The sequence below is a fragment of the Sapajus apella genome, unplaced genomic scaffold (genome assembly GCF_009761245.1).
Source record: "Sapajus apella isolate SASKATOON/1434 unplaced genomic scaffold, GSC_monkey_1.0 scaffold23, whole genome shotgun sequence".
In the NCBI taxonomy this organism is placed as follows: domain Eukaryota; kingdom Metazoa; phylum Chordata; class Mammalia; order Primates; family Cebidae; genus Sapajus; species Sapajus apella.
The window spans coordinates 524,796-537,738 of record NW_022436963.1 but is presented as its reverse complement, the minus strand read 5'-3'; the positions used below and the strand labels follow the sequence as shown (position 1 = coordinate 537,738).

The window sequence follows — 12,943 nt, the reverse complement described above, 5'->3', positions numbered from 1 at the left end:
CACACACACACACACACACACACACACACACACACAAGAATGAAACTCAGTCTCAAAAAAAAAAAAAAAATGTCCATGATAGCAAAATGTTACTCCACTACATATGAATAAAGAGAATACTAGTTGAGAAAGTGAAAATCACAAATCCTAACTTCAACTTACAGAAGACTGTGGCAAACACCGACAAACTTTTCTATACAAGTACTATTTCAAGGGATGATCTGCAAGAACAGTATCAACTAATGATTTAAATCTGGCTGGGTATGGTGGCTCAGGCTTGTAATCCCAGCACTTTGGGAGGCCAAAGTGGGTGGATCACAAGGTCAAGAGTTCCATATCAGCCTGGCCAACATGGTGAAACCCCATCTCTACTAAAAATACAAAAACTAGCGGGCATGGTGGTGAGTGCCTATAATCTCAGCTACTTGGGAGGCTGAGGCAGGAGAATCCTTGAATCCAGGAGAAGGAATTGGCAGTGAGCCTGGGCAACAAGAGCAAAACTCCATCTCAAAAAAAAAACAAAAACAAAAAAAAAAATCAACTAATGATTTAAATCTAAAACTAACAGAACCTTAAAGTCCAAGAGCATTTGGATTTAATAGTATGTAAACAACTTATATAAACAAATCTGGATTAAATACAAAAGTAAATGTAAAGCCTACTTGAAGTAGATATTCTGTCTGAAAAAAACAACCAACCATAACCTAAAACAAAGACTGAGGGCCAGGTGTGCTGGCTCACAACTACAATTCCAGAACTTTGAGAGCTGAGATGAGAGGATTCCTTGAAGCCAAAAGGTCAAGACCCACCTGAACAACCTAGTGAGACCACGTTGCTACAGAAAATTAAAAAACAATAATAATCCCAGCATTTTGGGAGACGGAGGTGGGCAGAACACCTGAGGCCAGGAGATCAAGACCAGCCTAGCCAACATGGCAAAATCCCATCTCTACTAAAAATACAAAAATTAGGCTGGGCATGGTGGCTCACGCCTGTAATCCCAACACTTTGGGAGGCCAAGGTGGGCGGATCATGAGGTCATGAGTTAGAGATCAGCCTGACCATGGTGAAACCCCATCTCTACTAAAAATACAAAAATTAGCCAGGTGTGGTTGTGCACACCTGTAATCCCAGCTACTCAGGAGACTGGCACAGGAGAACCACTTGAACCCGGGAGGCAGAGGTTGCAGTGAGCCAAGATCGCACCACTGCACTCTAGCCTTGGTGACAGAGCAATATTCCAACTCAAAAAAAAAAAAGAAAGAAAGAAAAGAAAACCCAATTTGCAATTTGGGTTTGCAATTCCAGATACTTGGGAGGCTGTGGCAGGAGAATCACTTGAACCAGGGAGGCAGAGGTTGCAGTAAGCCAAGATCATGCCACTGCACTCCAGCCTGGGCAAGAGAGTGAGACACTGTCTCAAAAAAATAAATAAACGAAATAAGATGGGCACAGTGGTCACACGCCTGTAGTCCTCGCTATGTGAAAAGACTGCTTGGACCTAGAAGGTCAAGGCTGTAGTGAGATCATGCCACTAATGCCAGGACACTCCAGCCTAGGCAACAGATTCTGTCTCAAAAAAAAAAAAAAAAAAAAAAAAGGCCCAAGTACAGTGGCTCACATTGTATCATAATCCCCATACTTTGGGAGGCTGAGGCTGGAGGATCATTCATAACCAGGAGTTCCAAACCAGCCTGGGCAACATAATGAGACCCATCTCTACCAAAAGGAAAAAGAATTTGTACTGAATATGTAACCAGTCTAAAGGACTGTGGAATCTTTTTTTTTTTTTTTTTTTTTACCCTGAGACAGGGTTTTACTCTGTCACCCAGTCTGGGATGTAATGACATGATCATGGTCCACTGCAGCCTCCAACTCCTGGGCTCAAGAGATCTTCCTGCCTTAGCCTCCTGAGTAGCTGGGACTACAGGTACATGTCACCCCAACACCTGGCTAATTTTATTTTTTGTAGAAACAGGGTTTTACTGGCCAGGCACGGTGGCTCACACCTGTAATCTCAGCAATTTGGGAGGCCGAGGCGGTTGGATCACAAGGTCAGGACTTCCAGATCAGCCTGGCCAATATGGTAAAACCCCATCTCTACTAAAAATACAAAAATTAGCGGGTGTGGTGGTGGGCGCCTGTAGTCCCAGCTACTCAGGAAGCTGAGGCAGGAGAATTGCTTGAACCCGGAAGGCAGAGGTTGCAGTGAGCCAAGATCATGCCATTGCACTCCAGCGGGGGTGACAGAGCAAGACTCCATCTCCAAGGAAAAAAAAAGAAAAAAGAAACAGGGTATTCCTAGGTTGTTAAGGCTGGTCTCGAACTCCTGGCCCTGAGCGATCCTCCTGCCTTGGCCTTAAAAAACGCTGGGATTACATGGCATGAGCCATTACGCTCACCCTAGAGTCACATTTTTATATAATAAAAATATCAGTATATTTAAGTTGATATGTTAACTATAAATGCTCCCATTTCTTAAAAAAAAAAAAAACAACCTTTTTTTTTTTGAGACAGAGTTTCACTCATGTTACCCAGGCTGGAGTGCAATGGCGCGATCTCGGCTCACCGCAACCTCCGCCTCCTGGGTTCAGGCAATTCTCCTGCCTCAGCCTCCTGAGTAGCTGGGATTACAGGCACGCACCACCATGCCCAGCTAATTTTTTGTATTTTTTTTTAGTAGAGACGGGGTTTCACCATGTTGACCAGGATGGTCTCGATCTCTTGACCTCGTGATCCACCCGCCTCGGCCTCCCAAAGTGCTGGGATTACAGGCTTGAGCCACCGCGCCCGGCCTAAAAAAAACCTATTAAATGATGTTTGCAGTCTGACTTTTAACAAACTCTTTTGTATGGTAGAGCCACTTAGTCACAACTAAACTTAACTATGGCGTTTTTTCTTTGGAGAAAAAGTTAATCTTTAAGTTAAAAATACCTGTAATTCTTGGGAGATCTCTCAGGCATATGTCACCCAAATAGTCTATGTAATATGATTTCCATCTAAAATGAAAAGAGAATTACATGTATATTTTTAAAACTGGTATAGTGATTTTGCAAGTTTTTTTTGTTGTTGTTTAAAGCTAAGGTATTTTAAAGAACAAGTAACAAGGAATAGAGCAACTATTACGAACTTCTTTTAAGTGCCAACAAAAATCCATATCATAATTATACTAACAAGAGTTACATGACCTTCTAAAAAAAGAAAGTATTCCAGTGGGTGTGGTGGCTCACACCTGTAATCCTAGCACTTTGGGAGGCTGAGGCAGGCAGATCACCTGTCAGGAGTTCGAGACCAGCCTGACCCACATGGCGAAACACCATCTCTACTAAAAACACAAAAATCAGCCGGGCATGGTGGCAGGCACCTGTAATCCCAGCTACACAGGAGGCTGAGGCAGGAGAATCGCTTGAACTAGGGTGACAGAGGCTACAGTGTGCTGAGATCGTGTCACTGCATTCCAGCCTGGGTAATAAGAGACTTCAACAAAAAAAAAAAAAAAAAAAAGAGAGAGAGAGAGAAAGAAAGAAAGTAGCCAGGCACAGTGGCTCACGCCTGTAATCCCAGAACACTTTCGGAGGCTGAGGCAGGTGGATCACCTGAGGTCAGGAGTTTGAGATCAGCCTGACCAACACAGAAATCCCCATCTCTACTAAAAATACAAAATTAGCCAGGCGTGGTGGTGCGTGCCTCTAATCCCAGCTATTTAGGAGGCTGAGGCAGGACTATAGTTTGAACCCAGGAGGTGGAGGTTATGGTGAGTTGAGATCATGCCACTGTACTCTAGCCTGGGCAACAAAAGCAAAACTATGTCTCAAGGCAAAAAAAAAAAAAAAAAAAAAAAAGTATTCGAAGTAAACAGGTAGAAATAATTTAACCTGGGGTACTAGTAATAGACATTAATGCTCAATTCTCTCTCTCCTCTCTCTCAGTTTGAAAGACTACTTTTTTTCTTTTTTTTTTTTTAGACAGGGTCTCCCTCTGTCACCCAGGCTGGAGAGCAGTGTTGCAATCTCAGCTCACTGTAACCTCTACCTCATCCAGCTGAAAGCCCACTTCTTTACTCCAATACTTCTATCCTTCAGATTCTCTACAGTAATTACCACAATTTCAATCCTAAATGTTATGTACACATTGACAAAGCAAATTGTAACTGATTTAAAATTGAACTTTTACTATAAAGTCACCTCAACTGCGGTAATCTAACACAGAATAATACTAATATTTCACATCTCACTTTACTCATTGGGTCATGGTTCATTTATGTCACTTTACTCATAAATGTCATGGTGGTACATGCCTGTAGTCCCAGCAACTTAGGGGGCTGAGGTAAAAGGATCTCCTGGGCCCAGGAGGTTGAGGCTGAGGTGAGCCAAGATTGAGCCACTGCACTCCAGTCTAGGTGACAGAGAGACCCTATCTCCAAAAAAAAAAAAAAAAAAAAAAAGTCCCAGGGCCAGGTGTGGTGGCTCACACGAGTTATTAATCCCAACACTTTGGTTTGGGAGGCCAAGGTGGGTAGATGGCCTGAGCACAAGAGTTCAAGACCAGCCTGGGCAACATGGTGAAAACTCACCGCTATAAAAGACACAAAAATTAGCTGGGCATAGTGGCTGCACTCCTCTAATCCCAGCTATTTGGGAGGCTGAGGCAGGAGAACTGCTTGAATCTGGGAGATGGAGGCTGCAGTGAATCAAGATTGCATCACTGCACTCTAGCCTGGGCAATAGAGTGAGATTCCATCTCAAAAAAAGAAAAGAAGAAGAAAAAAGAAAAGAAAGGAAAAGAAAAGAAATTGCCCACAGCTGCTCACCAACCAAATATTTAGGTGGGGAAAACTCCAAGCTCCTCAAAAAAAAAAAAAAAAAAAAGAAAACTCCATTTCATACTAAGTGTTCTAGGCACAGATTTAAATGACAATTTAATTTTTAATCATCGCAAAGTTAAATATCCAAATTCTACTTGAAAAAATACTGACCTTGTTCCAAGGGAGCAGTATGTATTTCTTTAGTAACATAACTGACAGTAACATTTTCATTTCCTTTGAGACTTAAATATTATCCCTACATCCCAGGAAGAAATGGCATTAATAGAAATTGTTTTTGGAGTTCAGGACCAACCTGGGCAACATTGCCAAATGCTGTCTCTACAAAAACAGAATCTTAAAAATTAGTGGGGCACGGTGGCACACCCCTGTAGTCCTAGTTGCTCAAGAAGTTGAAAGAAGGATTACTTGAGTCCAAGATTGCAGTAAGCCATGATCACCCCACTGCACTCCAGCCTGGGTGACACAGTGAGGCCCTGTCTCTAAAAAAAATTTTTAAAGGTCAGGCACAGTGGCTCACACCTCTAATCCCAGCACTTCAGGAGGTCAAAGTGGGAGGACCGCTGGAGCCCAGCACTTCAAGACCAGCCTAGGCAACCTATTAAAATCCTGCATCGGCCGGGCGCGGTGGCTCACGCCCAACACTTTGGGAGGCCGAGACAGGTGGATCACGAGGTCAAGAGATGGAGACCATCCTGGTCAACATGGTGAAACCCCGTCTCTACTAAAATACAAAAATTAGCTGGGCATGATGGCACATGCCTGTAGTCCCAGCTACTCGGGAGGCTGAAGCAGGAGAATTGCTTGAACCCAGGAGACAGAGGCTGCGGTGAGCCGATATCGCGCCATTGCATTCCAGCCTGGGTTAACAAGAGCGAAACTCCGTCTCCAGTTTACCCACGTGAGAAAAAAAGACCCCCGAACCCACAAAATATTTTTAAAATTAGCCAGGTGTGGTGGTGTGTGCCTGTGGTCTCACATACTTGGGAGGCTGAGGCAGGAGGACCGTTTGAGCCCAGAAGGGCGAGACTGCACTTAGCTCTGATCGCCGCCACTGCACTCCAGCCTGGTGACAGCAACTCTGTCCCGCCCACCAAAAAAAAAAAAAAAAATTTCCTCCAGAGCCAAAGTCACATGTTCAGAAGACCATACAACCACCCTGGGCTTGCTCACCCGTGATGACCACGAACAGAGCACAGAAGTTTTAATGAGTCTGATGACGTTCACTTCAGATATGATCATTAGTGCTTTACGATCATTTACTAACTACACCTCTGAAGAAAAACTTGGCACAAAACTAGAAATCAGCAATTGCGTTCCAAAATACTACACTCTGCAACTGTCTTGTCTAACACGGTGACCACTAGCCACATGTGGTTGTTTAAATTTAATTACACTTAAAAATTAAGTAAAATTTAAAATTTCGTTTCCCAGGTGCACTAGCCTACAGGTCAAATGTTTAATGGCCACGTGTGGCTAGCAGCTACCATACTGAACAGCAGAGGTATAGAACATGTCCGCTATGACAGAAAGTTCTATGGGCCCTGGGAATGAACAGTACTAAGGCAAAGTCATCCGAGAACCGGCTGCCCAAGCAGCGTCGGGCAAGGGGGCTGCCCAGCTCCGGGGCCGCATGTCCCCTGTGGCGTCGTGGTCTCCGGGATATCCGTGCGGACTCGGAGCCCACGCGCTGAGGATACCCTCCACAGACGGGCGTTAAACCGCGCGGGCAGCGCTGCGAGAGCTACCAAAGACGACTCGAGTGGGGAGCCCCGAGGCCGCGCGTTTACCCGCCGCGCCAGGCAGGAAGGGCCCATATGTGCCGGCACCAGTTGGTCAGAGGCGGTGGCCTCCGACCTCTCCGCGAGCTGAAAAGGCTGTGAGAGTAAAAAAGGCAGAGAGTCGCTGGGCGCCCGGCCGTCACTCCGCTGACGGCCGGGAACGCTCGAACAGTGTACGGGCGGCTAGGAGCGCCCGGGCCTGCGAAGGCGGAGTCCGGGCCAGGCCGGGGAGGCGCGCGGAGAGGCCCCCCCCCCCCCACTTACTGGCCCGCCAAGGTAAACAAGGCCGCGACGTGCGCCGCGCACTTACCGGGAGCTGCGGCTCCCCGGCCGCTGAGCCTGGGCAAGCCAGACCGGGTCAGGCCGGGCCAGAGGGATCGGATTGAGGCACAGCGGCAGCAGAGACGGCAGGCCGACGCCGGTCAAGCCCGCGCTGCTTCCTCCACAGGAGCGGTCTCCGCAGCTCCGGAAGTGCTTGGCGCCGTTGCGTCACTTCCGGACTGGGGTCGACCCACGGTCTCTCAGGTCGCGGCAGGCTCCTGACTAGAGAGCCCCTTTAGCGCCGCCTCCTTGCAACTTGGCGCTCTGACCCAGAGTTTGACAGGATACTGCAGGCTCCGACCGCGTGGGGAGCCACACCATTCGTCTACCAGCGTCTCCCTCCGAGGTGATGTTAACCAGCGCGTTTCTTACCGGCTTCCCATATCACTGTTTGTACTCCAGGGTCGGGCACGGAGGGGACATCCTGGCGTCGGTGGAGTGGATAGAGGACCATTGTTTCCCGGCCGCTATCTGGTCAGAGGGGAGCTGGGGCCTGCACCCAGAGGCGGTCGCTGGGTGGCCCCAGAGCCGCAGCCACACCAGGCTTTCGCTTCCCCCGCCTCGGCCTCGTTCGCCGCCCAGTTCTCCGACTTAACGCTCACCGTGCAAGATTGTATCTTAACTGCCTTGCTTGCAGTTTCTTTTTACAGTGTAGGAATTGTCATGATGACTTCCAGTTACCTTCTGGGGCCGGTTGTCAAATAGTGTGGCTAGAGATGGAGCCTCACTCAGATTGTTGCTGCACCACAGTGGAAATGCCCATTAGAAGCCGCTGTTGTTAGGAAGGCTCCGGAGTGTGCAATTCCACAGGCAACAAATCAGATCATTTCCAACTATACTCGAGTCCCTTATATACACATTCAAGATACCTATACTGGCCAGTCGCTGTGGCTCATGCCTGTAATCCCAGCACTTTGGGAGGCCAAGATGGGAGGATCGCTTGAGCCCAAGAGTTTGATATACTGAGACCCCTCTCTTCTCTACAAAAAATTTAAAAATTAGCTGGGTGAAGTGACACACGCCTGTGGTCCCACCTACTCAGGAGGCTGAGGTGATAGAATCACTTGAGCTGGGGAGGACGAGGCTGCAGTGCACTGAGATGGCGCCACTGCAGTCCAGCCTCGATGACACAAGGAGACCTTATCTCAAAACAGCAATAACAAGCCATACAATGTAGAAAGCCATTAAAAATCGTGCTGGGTGGGCTGCTCTGCCTACGGAGTAGCAATTTCTTTGTTTCTTTACTTCTCTAATAAACTTTCTTTCACTTTGCCAACAAAATAAATCATACTGGTTGGTGGAGCATGGTGGCTCACGCTGCTAAACCCAGCACTTTGGGAAGCCAAGGTGAGAGGATCGCTTGAGCCCAGGAGTTGGAGGCCAGCCTGGGCAACATAGTGAGATTCCATGCCTACAAAAAAAAAAAAAAAAGTTTTGACGGGTCATGAAAAAAAGCTCTTGGTGAGGTGCAGCCATTTATTCCGTCCTCGGTCTCTGCACCTTTCGCAGAGCTTCCAGCAGCGCTATGTTGGGCCAGCGCATCCAGAGGTTCACAACTTCTGTGTTACATAGTTGCCACTATGAGGAGGACCCTGGGAAGAATGTGCCACTTACAGTGCAAAACAAGAGGCTGTTACTAGCCATGATGTGTTTGTACTTTGGATCTGGATTTGCTGCACACTTCTTTATAGTAAGACATCAACTGCTTTAAAAATAAGGATGTTGGCCGGGCACGGTGGCTCAAGCCTGTAATCCCAGCACTTTGGGAGGCTGAGGCGGGTGGATCACGAGGTCAAGAGATCGAGACCATCCTGGTCAACATGGTGAAACCCCGTCTCTACTAAAAATACAAAACATTAGCTGGGCATGGTGGCGCGTGCCTGTAATCCCAGCCACTCAGGAGGTTGAGGCAGGAGAATTGCCTGAACCCAGGAGGCAGAGGTTGCGGTGAGCCGAGATTGCGCCATTGCACTCCAGCCTGAGTAACAAGAGCGAAACTCCGTCTCAAAAAAAAATAAAATAAAAAAATAAGGATGTTTCAGTTCTCCATTTAACAGATATGAAGAGCTTTTCTTTTCTTTTTTTTTTTTTTTGAGACAGAGTCTTGCTGTGTCACCCAGGCTGGAGTGCAGTGGCTCAATCTTGGCTCACCACAACCTCTGCTTCTCAGGTTCAAGCGATTCTCTTGTGTCAGCCTCCTGAGTAGCTGGGATTACAGGCATATGCCACTACATCCAGCTAATTACAGGCGTGAACCACCATGCCCAGCCATGAAGAGCATTTTAAGAGGTGCAGTCTCTGGAAAATGGATGAAACTCGAACTCATATGGCATACTAGATATGTGTGTAAATAAACTTATGAATGAAAAAAATGTTTTGGCCGGACATAGTGGCTCAGGCCTGTAATTCCAGCACTTTGGGAGGCTGAGGCAGATGGATCACTTGAGCCTAGGAGTTCAAGACCAGCCTGGGCAACATGGTGAAACCCTGTCTCTACAAAAAATACAAGTTAACTAGATATGCCTGTAGCTCCAGCTACTCTAGAGGCTGAGATGGGAGGATCACTTCAGACCCAGGAGGTGGAGGCTGCAGTGAGCAAGAGATTGGGCCACTGCACTCTAGCCTGGGAGACAGTGCCAGAACCTGTCTTCAAAAAATTAAAAAAAAAAAAATACATTGTTCTAAGGCATCAATTGACAAGGAAAGGTATTCGTGATATACTCAAGTGATAAAAATAGGATAGGGGCTGGGCGCGGTGGCTCACGCTTGTAATCCTAGCACTTTGGGAGACCAAGGCAGGCGGATCACCTGAGATCAGGAGTTCCAGACTAGCCTGACCAACATGGCAAAACCCTGTCTCTACTAAAATATACAAAAATTAGCCGGGCATGGTGGTGTGTACTTGTAATTCCAGCTACTCAGGAGGCTGAGGCAGGAAGAATCGTGTCAACCTGGGAGGCAGAGATTGCAGTGAACCGAGATTGTGCCACTGCACTCCAGCCTGGGCGACAGTGTAACTTTGTCTCAAAAAAGAAAAAATAAAATAAAATGTGAATGCGTGTAAAATATACAGTCTCTCGTGGTTTCTTTGGGACAGGAATCCAGACAGGCCACAGTAGGAATGATTTATCTAAGCTCCACATGTAGGGGCCTCAGCTAGAAGACTCAAAGGCTGGTTAGTGGAATCATAAGCAGAGTTGTTTACTCATACTTCTGGCAGTTGATGGCAGCTGGAGGCCTAGCTGGGGCTATCAGCCAGAAAATACACATGCATGATCTCTCCATGTGGCCTTTGCTTCCTGGTGACATGGTGGCTGGGTTCCAAGGGCAAAAGCTTTTTTGAAACAGATTCTCGCTCTATTTCCCAGGCTGAAGTGCAGTCGTGTGATCTCAACTCACTGCAACCTCCTGGATTCAAGCAATTCTCATGCCTCAGCCTCCCTAATAGCTGAGATGACAGGATGACAGGCATGCACTGCCATGTCCAGCTAATTTTTGTATTTCTCCATGGTTTCTCCATGTTGGTCAGGCTGGTCTTGAACTCCTGACGTCAGGTGATCCACCCAGCTCAGCTTCCTAAAGTGCTGGGATTACAGGGGTGAGCCACAGCACCCAACCCTCTTTTTTCTTTTCTTTTTTTTTTTTGAGACGGAGTTTCGCTCTTGTTACCCAGGCTGGAGTGCAATGGCACGATCTCGGCTCACCGCAACCTCCGCCTCCTGAGTTCAGGCAATTCTCCTGCCTCAGCCTCCTGAGTACCTGGGATTACAGGCACGCGCCACCATGCCCAGCTAATTTTTTGTATTTTTAGTAGAGACGGGGTTTCACCATGTTGACCAGGATGGTCTCGATCTCTTGACCTCGTGATCCAACCGCCTCAGCCTCCCAAAGTGCTGGGATTACAGGCTTGAGCCACCGCGCCCGGCCTCTTTTTTTTTTTTTTTTTGAGATGGAGTCTGGCTCTGTCACCCAGACTGGAGTGCATTGGTACAATCACTGCAGCCTCAATCTCCTGGGCTCAAGTGATTCTCCTGCCTCAGCCTCCCAAGTAGCTGGGACTACTACAGGCATGCACCACCACACCTGGAGAATTTTTTAAAATAGATGTGGGGTGCCACTATATTGCCTAGGCTGGTCTCAAACTGCTGGGCTCAAGCAATTCTTCTGCCTTGGCCTCCCAAAGTGGTGGGATTATAGGTGTGAGCCACAGCCTGAAGTTCTTTTTGCATAGTTGTGAACATGTTTTGGATTTTATTTCTAGAAATGGAAATAAAGGAGTTGCTCAGTCAACTCCTGTGCTCATTTTACATTGTAATGGATACCGCCAAATCGCATTTCTTTTTTTTTTTTCTTCTTTTAAAGAGTTTATTTTAAACCTATTATACCACACAGTATGTTTTATACACTGACATATAACTCCCTAATAAGATAAAGCAAAGACAAAAATGTTTGTCTTATTAGAAACAACATACACCATATCACGTATTGTCTTCAAACATTATTGCACTTTAATTTGACAAAGCATTCATGAAACAATCAGCAGACTAATTTTAACAGACAAAGAACACCTGTAAGCAGACATGACTGTCCTAAATTGTTTATTAGGTATGAATTTTACAAACTTTACTTATATTAGCTGTAACGGTGGAGCTGGAGAGTATTGCACCTTCTCCAAGCTGCCCAGTGAGAACCACCAATAGTGTGGTGGAACTTATGGCCCTTTCCAAGGCCACGCTCTTTCGGCCTGCAGATGTCAGCCCACGCATCTCCCTGTGTTTGTGGACTGGTTTGGTGATCCATTGGGTGTCAGGATTTCTTCTGATAGCTTTATGGAATGGATCGATGAGAATAACCTCAAAAAATTTGTATGTGGAATCTTCGCCAACCCAGTAAGAATTCAGGACTCTTAGAGCCCCACAGTGGCGTCCAGCTCGCTCCTCTGCAACAGACTGAAGGCTTCGAGCAAACTTCAGCTGGTTAACACCATGATGGACAGGCTTGCCGTAAGTTGCACCCTTAAGAACTGGGCGTTTTCGGCCACCATGGCGAACACGAATCCTATATGTAACGTAACCTTGCTTGGCCTTGTAGCCCAGTCAGTGTGCTTTATCAGGCCGGGTGGGGCGGGGAGCCCTGTGGAGAGCAGAGAGCTGGCGGTATGGCCAGCAGCGGACCCTCAGAAGAAAGCGCATGACATCAGACTGCTTCTTTCTCCATAGCTCCTGGATGTACTTGTATGCACCCATCTTGGCTTACCTGATGGCTGCCGCCAGACAGAAAGGAAAGAGCTCCAAATCACATTTCTTAAATGCCTTGTTCTTTCAGACTGGCTAAAGGCCAGGCACCAAGTTGTTAGATATGGTGAGTAAAGAGGACCACAATACCTGTGGCAAGGAGCTTTGTTCTAATAGGAGATGCAAAAATTAGTGGAATAGTTCAACAAATAAGTATGAAATTACCACTGTGAGTGCACTGGATGGAAATACATCAAAAATAAAAATAAAAATTACCACCCTGACTTGGAGTGCTGCATAGGAGAGTTGGTAGACTCAATCCTCAGCCTCTCTTCATCTATGCTCCTTCCCCAGTGATTTCATTTAACCGTTTGCCTTAGGACCTTCCATACACTGATGACTTCCAGGTTTTCATTTGTAATCCTACCAAATTTCCTAAACTTCACACTCAGTATATTAAGTTGCCCATTCAATACCTCCATTTGGATGTCATATTGGCACTCAAATTTAACATGTCTTAAACAAAATTCTCAAATTTACCTCCAAACTTGCCACTCCCTCAGTATTTCCCAGCTCATTAATACCACTATCTCTCACCATTTACTCAAGTGAAAAATTCACAAGTTTGGCCAGGCATGGTAGCTCACGACTGTAATCCCAGCACTTTGGGAGGCTGAGGGAGGCAGATCATCTGAGATCAGGAGTTCAAGACCAGCCTGGCCAAGATAGCAAAACCCCATCTCTACTAAAAATACAAAACTTAACCGGGTGTGGTGGTGGGCGCC

General features: G+C 46.7%; 1 protein-coding gene and 3 pseudogenes across 2 annotated transcripts in view; 2 read left to right on the top strand and 2 right to left on the bottom strand.

Moving 5' to 3' along the window:
• The window catches only part of ARIH2 (ariadne RBR E3 ubiquitin protein ligase 2), a 69,171-nt gene extending 62,120 nt beyond the window's left edge, over positions 1 to 7,051 (bottom strand). The window contains exons 1-2 of the mRNA XM_032290641.1: positions 6,914 to 7,051; positions 2,935 to 2,999 (exon numbers count right to left, since the gene is read on the bottom strand). The gene's annotated coding sequence lies outside the window, so the exon portion shown is untranslated. The remainder of the gene's footprint in view (positions 1 to 2,934; positions 3,000 to 6,913) is intronic.
• LOC116559585 lies at positions 6,373 to 7,652 on the top strand (annotated as a pseudogene).
• A 707-nt stretch (positions 7,653 to 8,359) lies between these two features.
• On the top strand, positions 8,360 to 8,636 carry LOC116559258 (annotated as a pseudogene).
• A 2,639-nt stretch (positions 8,637 to 11,275) lies between these two features.
• On the bottom strand, positions 11,276 to 12,226 carry LOC116559257 (annotated as a pseudogene). The gene has a single exon (XR_004272396.1). The product of XR_004272396.1 is annotated as a 60S ribosomal protein L15 pseudogene (transcript).
• Between the last annotated feature and the right edge of the window lie 717 nt (positions 12,227 to 12,943).